Source organism: Oncorhynchus nerka, linkage group LG27 (assembly GCF_034236695.1).
Source record: "Oncorhynchus nerka isolate Pitt River linkage group LG27, Oner_Uvic_2.0, whole genome shotgun sequence".
NCBI classification, from domain to species: Eukaryota; Metazoa; Chordata; class Actinopteri; order Salmoniformes; family Salmonidae; genus Oncorhynchus; species Oncorhynchus nerka.
The window spans coordinates 37,978,608-38,002,674 of NC_088422.1; positions in this window are offsets into that span (position 1 = coordinate 37,978,608).

Consider the following 24,067-nt stretch of genomic DNA (forward strand, 5'->3'; position numbering starts at 1 on the left):
TAATTCATTCACCTCAGTTGAAAGGGGATGAAACATTAGTTAACGTTACATGTCAGTTACAATACCAGCTCAGCACTGCGAATAAACAATAGTTTTTTTCTGTTAAGTTAAACAGCAGTTACCTTGCCAGCTAAATAAAGAGTAGCCAGTTTCTGCTCTGCTTGCTTTTACAAATCGGTGAAAGAGCACAACACATAGACATTGAAGTATGCTCAACTCTCCCGTGCTGGTCAAGCCAGCATTCCAGAAGCTTTGCCTTCACACAGCCTGTCAGCATGCTATGTCGTGTCCACACAGTCCTAAATCCAGCCAGCTGAACACTCCAAACAGCCTACCTGACCCCTCTGAGGCGTCTGCATTGTACTAAAGCACACCGTTGTCGTTTTGTAATAAAAAAACTGCCATTTCAGAATGTTGGGAGACATTACACCCCCCCCCTCGTCCACAGTGAAAGTTGCTGTAATTCAATTGTTGCTAGCAGCACGGTTGCAGTCACCAACGCTCTGGATGACATGAAAACAGCCTAACCAGCTCTGCTAGGGTGAGTAAAATGGTCAGAGTGAGCTGTTATCTCATTTGTGTCTATCAATCCAGCCAACGTTAGCCAGTTAGCTTGGGTGCTTGAATGCTGTTGTTAGGACAGAACGCTTGAATCAACCTTACTCCTCAGCCAGAGCGTGCGCTCTGAATGCTCCTGGAGCAAAATGCTCTGAATGTAAGAAAGGACAATCTGACAACGCTCTGAGTTTATGAATGCCCAGAGCACACTCTGGCACTCCAAATTAAATTTAAGAACAAACCAGCCTTTAGTCTTGAAATGTTTGGTTGTTTGGTACATGGCCTCACATGTGGGTCCTTAGAGATGGGTGGGGCTAAAGCTTAAGGGGGTGTGCACGGTGCTGAATGGGTGTAGACAAAGAAGAGCTCTCCAGTAGGTGTGCCAAAATATTCAAAGGCCATTTTCTCAGAAGTGAGGTTACAAGTTTATAAACTTTCAAAGCAGAATTACTTTCCCATTGTTCCTCAACTCTAGTGTATGATATACAATTTTCTAGCTCTGAGTCGATACTTTTATCCAGTGGTGGAAAAAGTCGCCAAATGTCATACTTGAGTAAAAGTAAGGATACCTTAATAGAAAATTACTCAAGTAAAAGCAAAAGTCACCCAGTAAAATCCTACTTGAGTACAAGTCTAAAAGTATTTGGTTTTAAATATACTTAAGTATCAAAAGTACATGTAATTGCTAATATATAATTAAGTATCAAAAGTAAAATTCCATATTTTAAGCAAACCAGACGGCACCATTTTCTAGTTGTTTAAACAAAAACGGATAGCCAGGGGCACGCTCCAACACTCAGAATTCATTTACAAACAACGCTTGTGTTTAATGAGTCCGATAGGTCAGAGAGGCAGTAGAGATGACCAGGAATGTTCTCTTGATAAGTGTATGAATTAGACCATTTCCCTGTCCTGCTAAGAATTCAAAATGTACTTTTGGATGTCAGGGAAAATGTATGGAGTAAATAGTTCACCATTTTCTTTAGGACTGTAGTTAAGTAAAAGTAAAGTTGTCAAAAATATAAATAGTAAAGTAAAGTACAGATACCCCCAAAAACTACTTAAGTAGTACTTTCAAGTATTTTTAGTTAAGTACTTTACACCGCCTCGCAAAAGTGTCAGTGAGATGTTTGATTTTTCAGGTTTGGTTAGCAGTCCAATGTTTACTAATGCTGCTAGCTTGAGTGTGGTGGCTGCTTGATTTGACAGTGGGATACATAAACCATTTACAGTGCCTTCAGAAAGTATTCAGATCACCTGACTTTTTCACATTTTGTTACATTTCAGCCTTATTCTAAAATGTATTAAATAATTTTTTCCCTCATCAATCTACACACAATACCCCATAATGACAAAGTAAAAACAGATTTTTAGAAATGTTTGCAAATGTATAAAAAATAAATTAACTGAAATATCACATTACATAAATATTCAGAACCTTTACTCAGTACTTTGTTGAAGCATCTTTGGCAGCGATTACAGCCTAGTCTTCTTGGTACACCTGTATTCGGGGAGTTTCTCCCATTCTTCTCTGCAGATCCTCTCAAGCGCTGTCTGGTTGGATGGGGAGCATTTGCTGCAGAACTATTTTCAGGTCTCTCCAGAGATGTTAGATCGGGTTCAAGTCCGGGCTCTGGCAGGGCCACTCAAGGACATTCAAAAATCACTGAATGTCTCCCTCTCTAGATTTAAACACCAGCTGTCAGAGCAGCTCACAGATCACTGCAACTGTACATAGCCCATCTGTAAATAGCCCATCCAACTACCTCATCCCCATACTGTTATTATTTATTTATTTTTCTCCTTTGCACCCCAGTATCTCTACTTGCACACTTATCTTCTGCACATCTATCACTCCAGTGTTTAATTGTTATATTGTATCCTCTATATTACCCTACCTCATTTGCACACACTGTATATAGACTTTTTCTATTGTATTATTGACTGTATGTTTGTTTATTCCATGTGTAACTCTGAGTTGTTGTTTGTGTCGCACTGCTTTGCTTTATCTTGGCCAGGTCGCAGTTGTAAATGAGAACTTGTTCTCAACTAGCCTACCTGGTTAAATTAAATAAAGGTGAAATATATATATTTTTTAAATTCAGAGGCTTGTCCCGAAGCCAATCCTGTGTTGCCTCGTTGTCTTGTTGGTGAACCTTCGCTCCAGTCTGAGGTCCTGAGCGCTCAATCTTGGTTCCATCAGACCAGAGAATCTTGTTACTCATGGTCTGAGAGTCTTTTGGTGCATTTAGGCAAACTCCAAGTGGGCTGTCAAGTGCCTTTTACTGAGGAGTGGCTTCCATCTGGCCATCTGGAAGTTTCTCCCATCTCCACAGAGAAAGTCTAGAAAAATCAACTCCCAATATCAATTCCCAATTCCTGGTCAAAAGGAGTGCTATATAGGGAATAGGGTTGCAATTGGGACGCATCCCTAGCCTGTCTGAACTTTTTTATTGATATACGTGATAAAAATGTAACTGCTAAACTGTCACAGGCTGTCAGATAGAAATTGCCATAGTCAAAGCAGGGGGAAATTAAACATTGCTGCAGAAACTAATGGCCTTCCCTGGGTGTGGAATCGCTGAAAACTTTTCATTCAAACAGAGATTAATGTAGCTACACCCTATAGAAGAAAGAGAGAGAGAAACATGCAATATTTGTTCTCTACCTTTCCCCCACCCCATCTTTCTGTATAATGATAACAAAGCCTTTTCCCTGTCACTTTAATGACATATTATACAGTATACTGTTGGCCTATCCCTCTCATTCAGTCATCAAACTATTCACTGCTCCACCAGGTGTGTGGGAAACTTTGACCTTGTACCTCCCTCCTCCACTGATAAATATGGTGAGAGTGGTGGTGGGAGTACCCTTGATGTATTGAGAATTTGTCAAGAGTAAAGAAAAAGAGCAGAGTAGCCTATTGATTGATTTTGTTTTGGGTAAACACATTGTACAGTTGAAAAAAACATAATTTATTAAGAACAAGAGGATGACACATGAAAGTGTAAAAACACTTATTTCCAGTGTGGTCCACGATTAATGATATATTACTTTGCATTGAGCTATAAAACATTTACCACTGCATCCCCTTACAAAAATGTACATTGGTAGTACAATTTCAAAAATAGCATGGTACTACTATGGATTTCTGGTCACTACCATGGCAAGAAAATAACAGTGCTGGTGCAAATACCACGGTATTTTCCTGCCATGGTAGTAACCAAAAAAGCGTAGTAGTACCATGGTCGATTTTCAGGAAAATACCATGGTATTTGCACCAATATGCACAAATACACAAAAATGAACCATGCTAGTACAATGAAAAAAATACCATGGTTTTGTACTAGTAACATGAAAGCATGGTAATTGTTTACAATAAATTATGATGTTCTGTGTCCCAAAGTGACCAAAAACATAGTAATTTATGCTACTCACATAATGCAACATTGACTACTCACTGTGCAATGGCAAAGTGTAGGCCTAGTACCTTCTTAAACCCCTTTAGCTCAAAGTGAAAAAACACAACACACATGGTCTAGTAGTGTAGCTCTTCAACCTTGGGACCTGGATAGGGTATGGTGAGAAGAATGAAGAGTCTGAAATCTTGAAGACTTAAAATAGTTAGTTTATCTGGTGCTTCTTTCTTCAATACAGTTGTATGTTGGTTCTCTCTCATTCAACTGACTTGGCTCCTCATATTGTAATGTACAGTGCCTTGCGAAAGTATTCGGCCCCCTTGAACTTTGCGACCTTTTGCCACATTTCAGGCTTCAAACATAAATATATAAAACTGTATTTTTTTGTGAAGAATCAACAACAAGTGGGACACAATCATGAAGTGGAACGACATTTATTGGATATTTCTAACTTTTTTAACAAATCAAAAACTGAAAAATTGGGCGTGCAAAATTATTCAGCCCCCTTAAGTTAATACTTTGTAGCGCCACCTTTTGCTGCGAATACAGCTGTAAGTCGCTTGGGGTATGTCTCTATCAGTTTTGCACATCGAGAGACTGAAATTTCTTCCCATTCCTCCTTGCAAAACAGCTCAAGCTCAGTGAGGTTGGATGGAGAGCATTTGTGAACAGCAGTTTTCAGTTCTTTCCACAGATTCTCGATTGGATTCAGGTCTGGACTTTGACTTGGCCATTCTAACACCTGGATATGTTTATTTTTGAACCATTCCATTGTAGATTTTGCTTTATGTTTTGGATCATTGTCTTGTTGGAAGACAAATCTCCGTCCCAGTCTCAGGTCTTTTGTAAGTCGCTCTGGATAAGAGCGTCTGCTAAATGACTTAAATGTAAAATGTTTTGCAGACTCCATCAGGTTTTCTTCCAGAATGGTCCTGTATTTGGCTCCATCCATCTTCCCATCAATTGTAACCATCTTCCCTGTCCCTGCTGAAGAAAAGCAGGCCCAAACCATGATGCTGCCACCACCATGTTTGACAGTGGGGATGGTGTGTTCAGGGTGATGAGCTGTGTTGCTTTTACGCCAAACATAACATTTTGCATTGTTGCCAAAAAGTTCAATTTTGGTTTCATCTGACCAGAGCACCTTCTTCCACATGTTTGGTGTGTCTCCCAGGTGGCTTGTGGCAAACTTTAAACAACACTTTTTATGGATATCTTTAAGAAATGGCTTTCTTCTTGCCACTCCATAAAGGCCAGATTTGTGCAATATACGACTGATTGTTGTCCTATGGACAGAGTCTCCCACCTCAGCTGTAGATCTCTGCAGTTCATCCAGAGTGATCATGGGCCTCTTGGCTGCATCTGTGATCAGTCTTCTCCTTGTATGAGCTGAAAGTTTAGAGGGACGGCCAGGTCTTGGTAGATTTGCAGTGGTCTGATACTCCTTCCATTTCAATATTATCGCTTGCACAGTGCTCCTTTTATGGATCTTGCGAATTTTCGCAGTTTAAAAAAAAAATCGCGCAACATTTCAGCGCCCTGCTATTCATGCCAGGAATATAGTACATTCATATGGTTAGTGTGTGTGGATAGGAAACACTCAGACGTTTCCAAAACTGTTTAAATCACGCCTGTGCCATTTACAGAACGTGCGTTTCCGTCGAATAGTGCATGAAAATCTGTTCACTGAAAATGTAAAAATATATTCTTCCGCGCCGGCAGGCGATTGTTTTAAGAGAACAGAATTACATAGAGACGAGTTTTCATTGGCTACGGCGTCCCCAGCTTGTCTAGAGTCACGTCATTTATTGCGCAATATATTCTTGGTGTAACCGAAACAAGGGAACTACTTTCCTACTGGCACCGGCCAGATTTTGGGACGACCATTTCCAAACATATTTTTCTCCACGGACAAGCTAACGATTTCACACCGCCTCCTGAGGTATTTTATCGCTTATTAACATGTACTAATACCTAAAGTTGCATTACAAAAGTATTTCGAAGTGTTTTGTGAAAGTTTATCGTCGACTTTTGGCATTTTAAAAAATGACGTTACGTTATGAAATGCTAATTTTTTCCTCTAATTCCAAGGTATTCCTAGCTCGATATCTAGGCTATATATGGACCGCTTTAATCGAAAAAAGACCCTAAATGATGTTTATGGGACATCTAGGAGTGCCAAGAATGAAGCTCGTCAAAGGTAAGGAATGTTTTATATTTTATTTCAGCCTTTTCGTTTGCGAGCGCTAACGAAAAATCTGTCGTTTTGTGACGTTGCAGTATGTGAGGCTGCATGGTACAGATAATAGCGTCTCATGCTTTCCTCGAAAAGCATTTTACAAATCTGACTTGGTGGATAGATTCACAACGAGTGTAGCTTTAATTTGATATATTGGATGTCAATTTTTATGAAATTTTGATTTTTATCATAAACTATGCGTGGTGCACTTGAAATTTCCGCAAATTCGATTCCCACAGGGGAAGCACTTCCCTAAAGCTTGGGAAATCTTTTTGTATCCAAATCCGGCTTTAAACTTCTTCACAACAGTATCTCGGACCTGCCTGGTGTGTTCCTTGTTCTTCATGATGCCCTCTGCGCTTTTAACGGACCTCTGAGACTATCACAGTGCAGGTGCATTTATACGGAGACTTGATTACACACAGGTGGATTGTATTTATCATCATTAGTCATTTAGGTCAACATTGGATCATTCAGAGATCTTCACTGAACTTCTGGAGAGAGTTTGCTGCACTGAAAGTAAAAGAGGCTGAATAATTTTGCACGCCCAATTTTCAGTTTTTGATTTGTTAAAAAAGTTTGAAATATACAATAAATGTCGTTCCACTTCATGATTGTGTCCCACTTGTTGTTGATTCTTCACAAAAAAATACAGTTTTATATCTTTATGTTTGAAGCCTGAAATGTGGCAAAAGGTCGCAAAGTTCAAGGGGGCCGAATACTTTCGCAAGGCACTGTATATGCCAGGAGTCAGGAAGCAGGTACAGAAGCTGAGTTTAATAATGAACCGATACAGATGAACAAACATGAGAAACAATACTACCTAAAGACAGATGTCAACTGAGGGCTAAATAACGGGGAGAAAAATTATGTAAAATGATGACCAGGTGTGCGTAATGATGGGGAAGAAGTGAGTGTAAGATAGATGCTAGGGCCGGAGGTTAGTAGACCGGCGGCGTCGAGCGCCGGAGGGAGGGAGCAGGAGTAGGCGTGACATATATTCAATTCTAAATAGCCAACATATTAAAAACCTATTTTTAGTATGTCCCCCGTGGGAACAACAATAATAGTGGTAAAAACATCAGAAAGGAGTAGATCAGTTACAAAGTCTATGGACAGATGTGACCAAAGACGCTCAGGCACGGGAAGGGGAAGTAGTTTCCCTGCTGGAGCGCGCCGGGGAGATTTGGATTGGGTACATATGGATCATGAGTTGACATAGTGGGCGATATCCTGCGCCAAGGTGGGCCACCAGAACTTCTCAGAGAGGGATTGCATGGTGCGGGTGGTGATACCTGGGTGTCCAGCAGCGAGGGATGTGTGTGCCCGGGTCAACAGCCAATCTCTTACCCCCATGGGGACGTAGATGTCACGACTTCCGCCAAAGTCGGTCCCTCCTTGTTCGGGTGGCGTTCGGCGGTCGATGTCACCGGCCTTCTAGCCATCGCCAATCCACTTTTCATTTGTTTTGTCCTTGTCTTACACACCTGGTTTCAATCCCCCAATTACTTGTTCATTATTTAACCCTCTGTTCCTCCATGTTTGTTTTTGAGTGATTGTTTATTGTATTGCGGTCCGTTATTGTGGCCTTGGATTTATTTGACGGGTATTGTGATTATTGTTGAGTACAATTGCGTACATTACTCATAACTGCTGTCCTGTGCCTAACTCATCTACACCAGCTACACACAGACGCATTACAGTAGATGCATTCTGGAGGGCAGGTAGCAGGAGCGGGTTCCCTCTACAGAGCCTGGTGGATGTCCACATCTACGTCCCAAAACATGGGGCTAATGAAATGTGAGGACCGATTGATTGATGATTGATGGTCACTTACAGGACTCTCAACCGGCGTGGAACCACACGGTACGGGAAAGCAGGTCCCTCTGCATCCTGGTCCCCAGGCGGTGATTTTCATCCTTGACCAGGAGATGGAGGGTTTGTGACATTGGATCCACAGGAGGCTGAGGATTACTTTGTGTACTAGTGCGGTGGCGATGAGAAAGGGAAGGCTTTTCTGGTGCATGGGTCACATGGTGAGGGTGAGGGGTGCTGTGATGTGTGTGATTGCATCGGATCCCAATGATCGCTTATCCAGGGCATTGACTGGAAAAGGAGAGGAGAGCGGGTATAAGATGATGTTCAGGGAGGAGACGAGGGCCTTGTCAATGAAATTCCCTGCGGAACCAGAGTCCACTAGAGCTGTAGAGACAACATATGAGGGACAGCCAGCCAGTGAAAATGAACCAGAAAAAAATTGCCGGAAAGAGATGATTATGGAATACTCCAAGTTCCATGATTGAGTCTTTGAATGAAGATAAAACGGTCCAGTTTGACTGATTGTTGCAGCTCGTTCCAGTCGCTAGCTGCAGCGAACTGAAAAGACGGGCGACCCAGGGATGTGTGTGCTTTGAGGACCTTTATTAACAGAATGTGACTGGCAGAATGGGTGTTGTATGTGGAGGATGAGGGCTGCAGTAGATATCTCAGATGGGGGGGAGTGAGGCTTAAGAGGGTTTAATAAATAAGCATTCACCAGTGTGTCTTGCGATGGCTATACAGAGATGACCAGTTGGCAGAGGAGTATAGAGTGCAGTGATGTGTCCTATAAGGAGCATTGGTGGCAAATCTAATGCCGAATGGTAAAGAACATCTAGCTGCTCGACAGCACCCTTACCTGCCGATCTATAAATTCTGTCTCCGTAATCTAGAATGGGTAAGAGGAGTAATTACGATAGGAGTGATCACGATAGAGGAATCCAAGTCTAGATTTAACTTTAGCCTGCAGGTTTGATTTGTTCTGAGAGAAGGACAGTGTACCGTCTAGCCATACTCTCAAGTACTTGTATGAGGTGACTACCTCAAGCTCTAAACCCTCAGAGGTAGTAATCACACCTGTGGAGAGGGGCATTCTTCTTACAAAACCACACAACCTTTGTTTTGGAGGTGATCAGAACAAGGTTAAGGGTAGAGAAAGTTTGTTGGACACTAAGAAAGCTTTGTTGTAGAGCATTTAACACAAACTCCAGGGAGGGGCCAGCTGAGTATAATACTGTATCATCTGCATATAAATGTAGGAGAGAGCTTCCTACTGCCTGAGCTATGTTGTTGATGTAAATTGAGAAGAGTGTGGGGCCTAGGATTGAGCCTTGGGGTACTCCCTTGGTGACAGGCAGTGGCTGAGACAGGAGATCTTCTGACTTTGTACACTGCACTCTTTGAGAGAGGTAGTTAGCAAACCATGCCAAAGACCCCTCAGAGACACCAATACTACTTAGCTGGCCCACAAGAATGGAATGTTCTAACGTATCAAAAGCTTTGGCCAAGTCAATAAAAATAGCAGCACAACATTGCTTAGAATCAAGGGCAATTGTTATGCAGGTGAGTGAGGACCCAAAAGCGATTTAACAGAAACAGAGTCTTTTAATGTCCAAACAGGGAAAACATAAATCCTCAATCTTTACAGGAGATGTCCAAACAGGGAAAACATAAATCCTCTATCTTTACAGGAGAGTCCCCCTTCTAGTAGTAGAGGAGAATAGCAGGGCTAGCGGCAACAGACTGCTGGTCCCTCCGGGTAGGCGCGGGCCGTAGAGGACAGAGACACCTGCTCACACGCAGCATCTGATGAAGAGGCAGATTACGACAGGACGGGACAAGGGCAAAGCAAACAAGAATCCGACAAGGACAGAAGCAGAAACAGAGAGAGAAATAGAGACTTAATCAGAGGGCAAAAGAGGGGACAGGTGTGAGAGAGTAAACGAGGTCGTTAGGAGAATGAGGAACAGCTGGGAGCAGGAACGGAACGATAGAGAGAGAGAGAGATATAGAGAGAGAAAGTAACCTAATACGACCAGCAGGGGGAAACGAAGAGAAGAGAAAGCACAGGGACAAGACATAACATGACAATACATGACAGTACCCCCCCACTCACCGAGCGCCTCCTGGCGCACTCGAGGAGGAAACCTGGCGGCAATGGAGGAAATCATCGATCAGCGAACGGTCCAGCACGTCCCGAGATGGAACCCAACTCCTTTCCTCAGGACCGTACCCCTCCCAATCCACTAGGTACTGATGACCACGGCCCCGAGGACGCATGTCCATAATCTTCCGGACCCTGTAGATAGGTGCGCCCTCGACAAGGACGGACGGGGGGAGACGAACGGGTGCGAAGAAAAGGCTTGACACAGGAGACATGGAAGACCGGGTGGACGCGACGAAGATGTCGCGGAAGAAGAAGTGGCACTGCGACAGGATTAACGACCTGAGAAATACGGAACGGACCAATGAACCGCGGGGTCAATTTGCGAGAAGCTGTCATAAGGGGAAGGTTACGAGTGGAGAGCCATACTCTCTGACCGCGACAATACCTAGGACTCTTAGTCCTACGCTTATTAGCGGCTCTCACAGTCTGCGCCCTATAACGGCAAAGTGCAGACCTGACCCTCTTCCAGGTGCGCTCACAACGTTGGACAAAACCCTGAGCGGAGGGGACGCTGGACTCGGCGAGCTGGGACGAGAACAGAGGAGGCTGGTACCCGAGGCTACTCTGAAAAGGAGATAGCCCGGTCACAGACGAAGGAAGCGAGTTGTGAGCGTATTCTGCCCAGGGGAGCTGTTCTGCCCAAGACGCAGGGTTTCGAAAGGAAAGACTGCGTAAGATGCGACCAATAGTCTGATTGGCCCGTTTTGCTTGACCGTTAGACTGGGGGTGAAAACCGGAAGAGAGACTGACGGAAGCCCCAATCAAACGGCAAAACTCCCTCCAAAATTGAGACGTGAATTGCGGACCCCTGTCCGAAACGGCGTCTGACGGAAGGCCATGAATTCTGAAAACATTCTCAATGATGATTTGTGCCGTCTCTTTAGCAGAAGGAAGCTTAGCGAGGGGAATAAAATGAGCCGCCTTAGAGAACCTATCGACAACCGTTAGAATAACAGTCTTTTCCCGCTGACGAAGGCAGACCGGTAATAAAGTCTAAGGCGATGTGAGACCACGGTCGAGAGGGAATGGAAAGCGGTCTGAGACGGCCGGCAGGAGGAGAGTTACCGGACTTAGTCTGCGCGCAGTCCGAACAAGCAGCCACGAAACGACGCGTGTCACGCTCCTGAGTGGGCCACCAAAAACGCTGGCGAATAGAAGCAAGCGTACCCCGAACGCCGGGGTGGCCGGCTAACTTGGCAGAGTGAGCCCACTGAAGAACGGCCAGACGAGTAGGAACGGGAACGAAAAGAAGGTTCCTAGGACAAGCGGCGACGGAGTGTGAGTGAGTGCTTGCTTTACCTGCCTCTCAATTCCCCAGACAGTCAACCCGACAACACGCCCCTCAGGGAGAATCCCCTCGGGGTCGGTGGAGGCTACTGAAGAACTGAAGAGACGGGATAAAGCATCAGGCTTGGTGTTCTTTGAGCCCGGACGATAAGAAATAACAAACTTGAAACGAGCGAAAAACAGCGCCCAACGAGCCTGACGCGCATTAAGTCGTTTGGCAGAACGGATGTACTCAAGGTTCTTATGGTCAGTCCAAACGACAAAAGGAACGGTCGCCCCCTCCAACCACTGTCGCCATTCGCCTAGGGCTAAGCGGATGGCGAGCAGTTCGCGGTTTCCCACATCATAGTTACGTTCTGACGGCGACAGGCGATGAGAAAAATACGCGCAAGGGTGGACCTTATCGTCAGAATGGAAGCGCTGGGACAGAATGGCTCCCACGCCCACCTCTGACGTGTCAACCTCGACAATGAACTGTCTAGAGACGTCAGGTGTAACAAGGATAGGAGCGGATGTAAAACGCTTCTTGAGGAGATCAAAAGCTCCCTGGGCGGAAACGGACCACTTAAAGCACGTCTTGACAGAAGTAAGGGCTGTGAGAGGAGCTGCCACCTGACCGAAATTACGAATGAAACGACGATAGAAATTCGCGAAACCGAGAAAGCGCTGCAGCTCGACACGTGACTTAGGGACGGGCCAATCGCTGACAGCTTGGACCTTAGCGGGATCCATCTGAATGCCTTCAGCGGAAATAACAGAACCGAGAAATGTGACGGAGGAGACATGAAAAGCGCACTTCTCAGCCTTCACATAAAGACAATTCTCTAAAAGGCGCTGGAGGACACGTCGAACGTGCTGAACATGAATCTGGAGTGACGGTGAAAAAATCAGGATATCGTCAAGGTAAACGAAAACAAAGATGTTCAGCATGTCTCTCAGTACATCATTCACTAATGCCTGAAAGACAGCTGGAGCGTTATCGAGACCGAACGACAGAACCCGGTATTCAAAGTGCCCTAACGGAGTGTTAAACGCCGTTTTCCACTCGTCCCCCTCCCTGATGCGCACGAGATGGTAAGCGTTACGAAGGTCCAACTTAGTGAAAAACCTGGCTCCCTGCAGGATCTCGAAGGCTGAAGACATAAGGGGAAGCAGATAACGATTCTTAACCGTTATGTCATTCAGCCCTCGATAATCCACGCAGGGGCGCAGGGTCCCGTCCTTTTTCTTAACAAAAAAAACCCCTGCTCCGGCGGGAGAGGAGGAAGGGACTACGGTACCGGCGTCGAGAGCTACAGACAAATAATCTTCGAGAGCCTTACGTTCGGGAGCCGACAGAGAGTATGGTCTACCCCGGGGGGGAGTGGTACCCGGAAGGAGATCAATACTACAATCATACGACCGGTGAGGAGGAAGGGAGGTGGCCCTGGACCGACTGAAGACCGTGCGCAGATCATGATATTCCTCCGGCACCCCTGTCAAATCACCAGGCTCCTCCTGTGAAGAGGGGGCAGAAGAAACAGGTGGAATAGCAGACATTAAACACTTCACATGACAAGAGACGTTCCAGGAGAGGATAGAGTTACTAGACCAATTAATAGAAGGATTATGACACACTAGCCAGGGATGGCCCAAAACAACAGGTGTAAAAGGTGAACGAAAAATCAAAAAAAGAAATGGTTTCGCTATGATTACCAGAGACAGTGAGGGTTAAAGGTAGCGTTTCACGCTGAATCCTGGGGAGAGGACTACCATCCAAGGCGAACATGGCCGTGGGCTCCCCTAACTGTCTGAGAGGAATGTCATGTTCCCGAGCCCAGGCTTCGTCCATAAAACAGCCCTCCGCCCCAGAGTCTATCAAGGCACTGCAGGAAGCTGCCGAACCGGTCCAGCGTAGATGGACCGACAAGGTAGTACAGGATCTTGAAGGAGAGACCTGAGTAGTAGCGCTCACCAGTAGCCCTCCGCTTACTGATGAGCTCTGGCTTTTACTGGACATGAAATGACAAAATGACCAGCGGAACCGCAATAGAGACAGAGGCGGTTGGTGATTCTCCGTTCCCTCTCCTTAGTCGAGATGCGAATACCCCCCAGCTGCATGGGCTCAGCACCTGAGCCAGTGGAGGAAGATGGTAGTGATGCGGAGAGGGGGGAAACGGATAACGTGAGCTCTCTTCCACGAGCTCGGTGACGAAGATCTACCCGTCGTTCTATGCGAATAGCGAGTTCAATCAAAGAATCCACGCTGGAAGGAACCTCCCGGGAGAGAATCTCATCCTTTACCTCCGCGTGGAGACCCTCCAGAAAACGAGCGAGCAACGCCGGCTCGTTCCAGTCACTGGAGGCAGCAAGAGTGCAAAACTCTATAGAGTAGTCCGTTATGGATCGATTACCTTGACATAGGGAAGACAGGGCCCTGGAAGCTTCTTTCCCAAAAACTGAACGATCAAAAACCTGTATCATCTCCTCCTTAAAGTTCTGATACTGGTTAGTACACTCAGCCCTTGCCTCCCAGATTGCCGTGCCCCACTCACGAGCCCGTCCAGTAAGGAGAGATATGACGTAGGCGATACGAGCTGTACCCCTGGAGTACGTGTTGGGCTGGAGAGAGAACACAATATCACACTGGGTGAGGAACGAGCGGCATTCAGTGGGCTCCCCAGAGTAACACGGTGGGTTATTAATTCTGGGCCCGGAGACTCGGAAGCCCTGGAAGTAGCCGGTGGATCGAGGCGGAGATTGTGAATATGTTTCGAGAGGTCGGAGACTTGGGCGGCCAGGGTCTCAACGGCATGTCGAGCAGCAGACAATTCCTGCTCGTGTCTGCCTAGCATCGCTCCCTGGATCTCGACGGCTGAGTAGAGAGGATCCGAAGTCGCTGGGTCCATTCTTGGTCGGATTCTTCTGTTATGCAGGTGAGTGAGGACCCAAAAGCGATTTAACAGAAACAGAGTCTTTTAATGTCCAAACAGGGAAAACATAAATCCTCAATCTTTACAGGAGATGTCCAAACAGGGAAAACATAAATCCTCTATCTTTACAGGAGAGTCCCCTTCTAGTAGTAGAGGAGAATAGCAGGGCTAGCGGCAACAGACTGCTGGTCCCTCCGGGTAGGCGCGGGCCGTAGAGGACAGAGACACCTGCTCACACGCAGCATCTGATGAAGAGGCAGATTACGACAGGACGGGACAAGGGCAAAGCAAACAAGAATCCGACAAGGACAGAAGCAGAAACAGAGAGAGAAATAGAGACTTAATCAGAGGGCAAAAGAGGGGACAGGTGTGAGAGAGTAAACGAGGTCGTTAGGAGAATGAGGAACAGCTGGGAGCAGGAACGGAATGATAGAGAGAGAGAGAGATAGAGAGAGAGAAAGTAACCTAATACGACCAGCAGGGGGAAACGAAGAGAAGAGAAAGCACAGGGACAAGACATAACATGACAATACATGACAGCAATGGGGACATCATTGAGGACATTTAAGGTTGCAGTGATACATCCATAACCTGAGCGGAAACCAGATTGCATACCCAAGAGAATACTATAGACATTAAGAAAGCCAGTCAGTTGATTATTGTCACGTTTTTCCAACACTTTTGATAAACAGGGCCAAATAGAAATAGGCCTATAACAGTTAGGATCAGCTTGATCTCCCCATTTAAATAAAGGGCGAACCGTGGCTGCCTTCCAAGCAATGGGAACCTCCCCAGAAAGGTGAGACAGGTTAAAAAGGTTGTAGATAGAGGCAGCATCCTTAAAGAAGAAAGGGTCTAAACCATCTGACTCAAGTTCCAGGAGCTCCTTTAGCACCTCGGACTCAGTGACTGCCTGCAGGGAGAAACTTTGTAGCGGGGCAGGGTAAAAAGAGGGAGAAGCATCGGGGATAGTCGCATTAGAAGTTGAGGAAATGTTGGATGGGCAAGGAGGCATGGCTGAGTCAAATAGGAATCCTGACTTAAAAAAAGTGGTCATAAGGAGCTCATCCATGTGCTTCTTGTCAATAACAACCACATCATCAACTTTAAGGGACATGGGCAGCTGTGAGGAGGAGGGTTTATTCTCCAGGTCTTTAACCTTTTTCCAGAACGTCTTGGGGATAGACCCACAGAGAGAGAACTGCTCCTTAAAGTAACTAACTTTGGCCTTCCAGATATCCTGAGTTCACTTATTTCTCATTTGCCTGAACGAGAGCCAGTCAGCCTGGGTATGCTTGTGCCGAGCCTTTCACCAAATGCAATTCTTGAGGTGGAGTAACTCTGCAAGATCACGGTCGAACCAGGGGCTGAACCTGTTTTTAATGATCATGTTCTTATAGGGGCGTGTTTGTTAACAATGCCACTGAATAAAAAATAAAAAAAGATCCTAGCGTCTTCAACAGAGGGGATCAAGCTGATTCTATATAATTTCACAGAGGCCAGTTCATGAAGGAAGGCTTGCACATTATTATTATTTTTAGCAAGCATCTATGATAAATCAAGACAGGTCGTTTCACTGAGCAGCCATTACAAACACAGGCTGTAAAACAGTCATCACTAAGGTCATTACAGAAAACACTAGACTGATACATATGATGATTATTTGTGAGGATAACATCAAGAAGAGTAGCCTTTTCTGGGTGCTTGGAGTCATACCTTGTGGGATTGGTAATAATCTGAGAAAGATTTAGGGAGTCCCATTGATTTAGGATTTGGTCCAGTGGTTTAAGCATGTCCCAGTTTAGCTCACCTAGCAGGACAAATTCAGACTTAGTGTAAGGGGCCAGGAGAGAGCTTAGGGCAGGTAGGGTACATGCCGGTGCTGATGGAGGACGATAGCACCCAGCAACAGTCAACAAAGCGTGATTTGAAAGTTTAAAACTTAAAACCAGCAAATCAAATGACTTGGTGGAGACAACCGAGCACTGAAGGTGAAGATTGCCACTCCACCACCGTTGGAAGATCTGTCATGCCAAAAAAGGTTAGAACCAGAAAGGTTAACATCAGTATTCAAAACACTCTTCCTTAACCACGTCGCAGTAATGACCAACACATCTGGATTGAAGCGGTGAACCCACACTTTCAATTGATCCATTTTAGGTAATAAGCTTCTTGTGTTAGCGTGCAGAAAGCCCTGGCTTTTACGAAAGCAGAAATCAGTGAAGCAGATATCAGAGCACAAGTCAGAATTGGAGCCAGCAACAGTAGATGGGCCAGGGTATACATGCACATTTCCAGATATCATCAACAGTAATACAGTCAAGTCACTGCATAGGACAGGGAGAGCTCTGCAGTGCTGATTTATGACATCTGAATGTGCATCAGATGGCAACAAGATCATACTGTGCAGCAATTTCATCAGGTAACATGAATTCAAAGCCGGCGAGAGGTGGTTAGAATGGGATGGGAAGCCAAAAGTCTGTGTAACCAATAGAGAGTAAGAGTCCTGAGTGTGGGAACAAACATAGTCTGTCCCACGGTTGGGTAAAGAAAGTTTGTCGTAAACAAAACATGCAGGAGTCATGAGGCAAATAGCAAAATGCACAAGAAAAATATATATAACGATTTGGGGCTAGCCATTGTATGATCAGAGTCACTTGCCCCAATAGTGCCTGTGTGCTGGAGGTGAGCGAAAGCTCGGGAGAGGGGGTGGGGAGACAACCAGGGCAGATGGTGAATAGATCGCCAGGTGGAAACCAAGCAGCAGCGCAGCAGTCAACGGGAGTAGGTGTCACACCCACTTGGGAGAAGCTTTTTTTTCTGGAGGCAGATTTCCCCGGAGGCATTGCCGCGGGCAGGATTGTGGACCCTACTTCCATGGGTTCAGTCTCTGTCTCAGGACGGCCAAAGGAGGAGGGCGAGAGGTGATGTAGGTGTCGACGCTCCTGAAGAAGGTTATCCAGATGGATGGCCATCACAATGAGTGTGTCCTAAGAGAGGTTGTTGTCTCGAGATGTCAGCTCCATCTGGACCTCTTCGCGCAGTCCTCTTCTGAATAGGGCACAGATCGCCGGCTTATTCTGTGCTCATTCCATCCGCTGTAGGCTACCACGGTCTGGAAGGTCAGGGCGTACTCCGCAGCGGTCTGGGCACCCTGCCAGAGTTGGAGTTGGCACTCACCTCCCTCTCTGCCCACCGGTGGATGATCGAAGACCACCCTAAACAGAGCCATGAACCTCTCATAGGCACCCAGCTCCTCCTCTCTCCCAGAAGGTCGTGGCCCACTCCAACGCCCATCCGGTTAGCAGGGAAATGACTTGGCAACCTTGGACCTCTCAGTGGTAGGGGTTCCCGTCTGATGGATGAAATAAATGGAGCACTGAAGTAGGAAACCACAGCATTTAGTTGGATTCCCAGACGCCTCAAAAGTCATCAACTGGCAGCTTCATTAAATAGTACCCTAAAAACACCAGTCTTAACGTCAACAGTAAACAGGTGACTCCGGGATGCTGGCCTTCTAGGCAGAGTTCCTCTATCCAGTGTCTGTGTTCTTTTGTCCATCTTAATCTTTTATTTATATTGGTTAGTCTGAGATATGGCTTTTTCTTTGCAACTCTGCCTAGAAGGCCAGCTTCCCGGAGTTGCCTCTTCATGTTGACGTTGAGACTGGTGTTTTGCTGGTACTATTTAATGAAGCTGCCAGTTGAGGACTTGTGAGGCATCTGTTTCTCAAACTAGACACTCTAATGTACTTGTCCTCTTGCTCAGTTGTGTACCGGGCCCTCCCACTCCTCTTTCTATTCTGGTTAGAGACAGTTTGCGCTGTTCTGTGAAGGGAGTAGTACACAGCGTTGTACGAGATCTTCCGTTTCTTGGCAATTTCTCACATGGAATAGCCTTAATTTCTCAGAGCAAAAATGGACTGATGTTTCAGAACAAAGTTATTTGTTTTTGGACATTTTGAGCCTGTAATCAAACCCGCAAATACTGATGCTCCAGATACTCAACTCGTTGTCACACCCTGATCTGTTTCACCTGTCCTTGTTATTATCTCCACCCCCTCCAGGTGTCACTTGTTTTCCCCAGTGTATTTATCCCTGTGTTTCCTGTCTCTCTGTGCTAGTTTGTCTTGTATGTCCAAGCCTACCAGCGGTTTTTCCCATTTTCCTGCTGATCCTTTTCTCCTTTTTCTAGTACTCCCGGTTTTGACCCTTGCCTGTTTTCGACTCTGTACCCGCCTGCCTGCCCTGACCTCGAGCCTGCCTGGCACTCTGTACCTCCTGGATTCTGATCTGGTAATGACTTTTTCCCTGTCCTCTACTATTCTCTTGCCTATTCCATTTGGATTTATTAAACATCTTAAACAACCACCTGCCCCCTGTGTCTGCATTTGCGTCTCATCTAGTGTCATGATACTAGTCTAAAGAAGGCCAGTTGTACTTTAATCATAACAATAGTTTTCAGCTGTGCTAACATAACTGCTAAAGGGTTTTCTAATGATCAATTTGCCTTTTAAAATTATAAACTTGGATTAGCTAACACAACGTGCCATTGGAGTGTTGGTTGCTGGTAATGGCCCTCTGAACATATATGTAGATATTCCATAAAGAATCTGCCGTTTCCAGCCACAATAGTCATTTACAACATTACCAATGTCTACACTGTATTTCTGATCATTTTAATGGACAAAAAATGTGATTTTCTTTCAAAAACAAGGACATTTCTAAGTGACCCCAAACTTTTGAACAGTAGTGTAAACCAAAGGTAAATGTTTTAATGCACAGAATGTTTATTTGTTTATTTTATTTCACCTTTATTTAACCAGGTAGGCAAGTTGAGAACAAGTTCTCATTTACAATTGCGACCTGGCCAAGATAAAGCAAAGCAGTTCGACACATACAACGACACAGAGTTACACATGGATTAAAACAAACATACAGTCAATAATACAGTATAAACAAGTCTATATACGATGTGAGCAAATGAGGTGAGATAAGGGAGGTAAAGGCAAAAAAAGGTCATGGTGGCAAAGTAAATACAATATAGCAAGTAAAACACTGGAATGGTAGATTTGCAATGGAAGAATGTGCAAAGTAGAAATAAAAATAATGGGGTGCAAAGGAGCAAAATAAATAAATAAATTAAATACAGTAGGGAAAGAGGTAGTTGTTTGGGCTAAATTATAGGTGGGCTATGTACAGGTGCAGTAATCTGTGAGCTGCTCTGACAGTTGGTGCTTAAAGCTAGTGAGGGAGATAAGTGTTTCCAGTTTCAGAGATTTTTGTAGTTCGTTCCAGTCATTGGCAGCAGAGAACTGGAAGGAGAGGCGGCCAAAGAAAGAATTTGTTTTGGGGGTGACTAGAGAGATATACCTGCTGGAGCGTGTGCTACAAGTGGGAGATGCTATGGTGACCAGCGAGCTGAGATAAGGGGGGACTTTACCTAGCAGGGTCTTGTAGATGACATGGAGCCTGTGGGTTTGGCGACGAGTATGAAGCGAGGGCCAGCCAACGAGAGCGTACAGGTCGCAATGGTGGGTAGTATATGCGGCTTTGGTGACAAAACGGATTGCAATGTGGTTCATCAACCTTTACTATTTATGTTTTTAAGTGAGTGTTGTGAAAACACTGAGGGTTTTAGTACATGTAAAAGGCTGCATTAAAACACAAACTGTGTTTATCATACAATCAATGGTTTAGAAATATAAATGGTTTATAAGTGCCTATAGAGAATTTTTGTTGTGAGTAATTCAACCTTCATTTTTTCTATGTTTTATTTAGACTAGAAATAGGAGGGGCAGTAAGATGGTATATTTTGTTGGAATTTTACCCACTCAACCACACTGTAAGAAATTAACAAAAAAAACAACACATACTTAATAAAAATGAATGCAAGTCATGCAGAGCCTGTGGTTATAACGCACCTGGCTAAGACACGTCACCACTCTCCCCACCAAAATTCGTTGTTTAATTCCCTGGTCCAAGCCTTCAGTCTGTTTCTCTCACCTACAGTGCTTTCAGAAAGTATTCGCAACCCTTGACTTTTTACACACTTTGTTGTGTTACAGCCTGAATTTTAAATGGAATAAACAGATTTATTTTCACTGGCCTACACACAATGTGAATAATTATGTTTGATATTTTTTTTTTTTACACATGAATTAAAAGTGAAAAGCTGAAATAATTATTCAACCCTTTTGTTATGGCAAGTCTAAATAAGTTTAGGAGTAAAGATTTGCTTAACAAGTCACATAATAGAGCCCCACATTGGAGGTATTAAAATACCCAGAAAACCTAGAGGCCAAACAGGGAAATGGTTGCAATAATTTTTCCACCATTCATTTTTCCCATAAGGAATTTTATAAACACTTAAAATAAGGGTGTTTTGTGTAGGCTTACTCTGGCATGACGTTTTCATAACCATGTAAATCTGTCTTGGACAAGGTGACTTTTACCAATATATTTGGCTCTTTGCTCTCAGATTCGAAAAATGCTATGTAATTTCCATCAAAGTAGACATCATGCAAAAGCTCCTGCACGTCATCTCTAGTTGACACCTTTGCTAACAGGTATTGTGTCAATTTAAAACTTGCACAGAATTGTCTATTTAAAGAAATGTAGCCAATTTATTCATTACTACATTTAAATAACATTAGATAGTTAATCCAGAGATTCTTACCTTTGCTTCGATTCTGCAGTTTCGTCCAGATCATCATGGCTTTCATAGTTTTTTATGATAGCCACATTTGCAGCTAATTAGCATTTCATTTTTGGCCTGGTAAATACAGGGAAATATATTTATAAGTCACCTTGCCCTTGAGAGATGTACATGGTTATTGAAACGTCACACCGAAGGGCAGGAGTGGGCTGATGACTTGGCAAGTGGCAGCATGGTAGGCACAGCTTGTCCCATTAATGAATCATAAAATTGAGTATTAGCTGATAACTGCGAAACATCCTGGATAACAGAGAGAACCTTGAACTACTTATTGATCAGCATTTTGATATGCTCGAAAAAGAATCAGATCCATCGAAGCGAACCAGAGAAGACCTCTCCTCGGGCACTGCGAGCAAAACTGAAGGAAAGCCGCCTTCTAAAATTCCAAACTTAACTTTGGAGGGGGAGGTTTTTATAACTGTCTCCAGAAGATAGAGCATTGCAAGCATAAGCGAGCAGTTAAAAAAGCTGTTTCTATTGCCTGGGCTACTGGGGGAGGATGAGGCCTTAATAAAAGGAATGAATTACAGTAATAAAATGATGGAAGAAATACGAGCGGAAAATAAGATATTGAAAACTCCTGAAAACTGTTGAAAATAAGATATTGAAAACAATGAAAGCAGAATTACTTGATCTAAAGTGCAGAAGTATGAAGAATAATATTGTCATGATGGGAATAAAGGAGGATGAAAACAAAAACTGTCAGTCAACGGAGGAAAAAGTCGAGGTTTTCATGAAACGTAATCTCAAGATGATGGAGGAACAGGTGGATACAATTGATTTTCAAAGGGATCACCATTTCGGTGGCAGAGGGGAGGGAAGGCTCATCTGATAGTAGCTAGGCTAACTCACTACAAAATGAAGATTGCCTTGCTACAACAGGGTAGGGAGCTGGAGAACACCCCGTTCTCTATTAACAAACAATTTCCCCATAAAATAGTGTAGAGACGACGTGCCCTGTACCCCACCTTCAAAAGGCTCCGAGCAGAGAAGCAGAATGTTTGTCTAGTGGTCGATAAATTGTACGTAAACAACCAAGTGTTCAAGGACTCGAAGATGACAACATAGCTGTGAGTGATAGCTACCTCCTGCTGAAGTAGTACCTGATACACATTGCACTGATGAAGTACGGAACCGTGGACAATGTGGACTTAAAATATGTTTGGACTTATGCGAAGGCGAAGCTGGGTAAGGCTGACCTATTTTCTTTTTGTTTGTTTATTTATTTAATTTGAAGACTGCACAGGCAGTAAAATAGAAAAACACGTGTTTTAATGAATTTGATTTGATATGATATTATAACTTAAAAGCTGTTATATAGTGTGGCCCTTTTTGGCGGATGTGAATCGGATCAAATAGAATTTAAGATAAAACGAAGTCAATATGAGTAGATCTAATGTAGGGCTAGGATAAAATATGACAGAATTTAAAACCTGCCTAGGTTCTATAATAATTAAAGATAATAATTAACAATCTATAACGATCCTATAATAATTGGTGTCATTATCTTTTTATATTAAAAAAATGAACTCAAGCTTCATAATGTGAAGGATATATTATTGTTCTGATACACACTGGAAAATGGATTGGCTATTGTCAACAGGGTTGTTGTCTCTATTAGTGTGTGGCTGGCTAGTTTACACTGGGTTAAACTGATTAAAGTTAATGGTAGAGCCAACACAATAACTGGCTTATGGAAGCACTTCTCTAAGCGAGAAGTAAATTACATTTTTTTACATGAGCTATATACACTACCCTTATATTCTCGATCCTAATGATATAGGCCTACGTATAAATCAGCCAAAGTGATAGAGCAATGACCCTGGAATAAAAATACAAATGTTTGTGAGTGGAGTTGGTTTTACAGGTTTACTCGCTCTAAATTGTCAGTACTGCATGTCTTCTTTGCTCTTGTGCCAGGGCTTTGTCAGGGTTGATTGTAAGTTAAACTGATGTATCCCTTCATTGGTAGTGTGATAAGTAGGACGAATATTTACTGGCTAGGTCCAGTCGGCCGGCCAGATAGGCCCAGTCAGCCGAACGGATAGGTCCAGTCTGCCAAACGGATAGGTCCAGTCGTGCGGCGGATAGTACCAATAGGCCAAACAGATTGGACTGGTCGGCCGGCCGACTGGCCTTATCTGTCCTTTCTGGCCATCCAGCCGACTGGTTCTTTCTGCCCGTCCGACTGACTGGTCCTTTCTGGCTGGCTGACTGGTACTATCTGTCCTTTCTGGCCATCTGGCTGATTGGTCCTATCTGGCCAGCCGACTGGTCCTATCTGGCCGGCCACCTCATCCTTTTCTGACCGTCCGGCCGACTGTTTTTTTCTGGCCATCCAGGGCTGACAGACTAACATCCCACTTGGCACAGACTGACGTCTTGTTTTGATTTATATTTGGTTGAGATGTCAACTAACATCAAATCAACAAAAAATGTCACTATGTCATTTGATTAGTTAAAAGTGAAAAAAAGACTAAATGCTCTTATGTTGATGACTTTTTGCAAATCCAATCAGGTTTCCACATTTATTCAATATCATCACATCGATTTTCTTGGTTGAAATGACATGGAAACAATGTTGATTCAACCAGTTTATGTCCAGTGGAATGTAAGTCAACTGAGTATCTTTTTATCACTGACTTTTCACCAGTGATGTAATCATAACCAGTAACCTTTTCCACTCTTCCACTCTGGGCCCAGCCCAGCTTGACCCTGACCTATGTAAATGAACGATTGAGAAATCAATCAACTTGATTGGCGTTCACATGTGGTAAATTGATAAGACATGACTGGGAAAGGCATGCACCTGTCTATATAAGGTCCCACAGTTGTCAGAGCAAAAACCAAGCCATGAGGTCGAAGTAATTGTCCGTAGAGCTCTGAGACAGGATTGTGTCGAGGCACAGATGTGGGGAAGGGCACCAATGTCTGCAGCATTGAAGGTCCC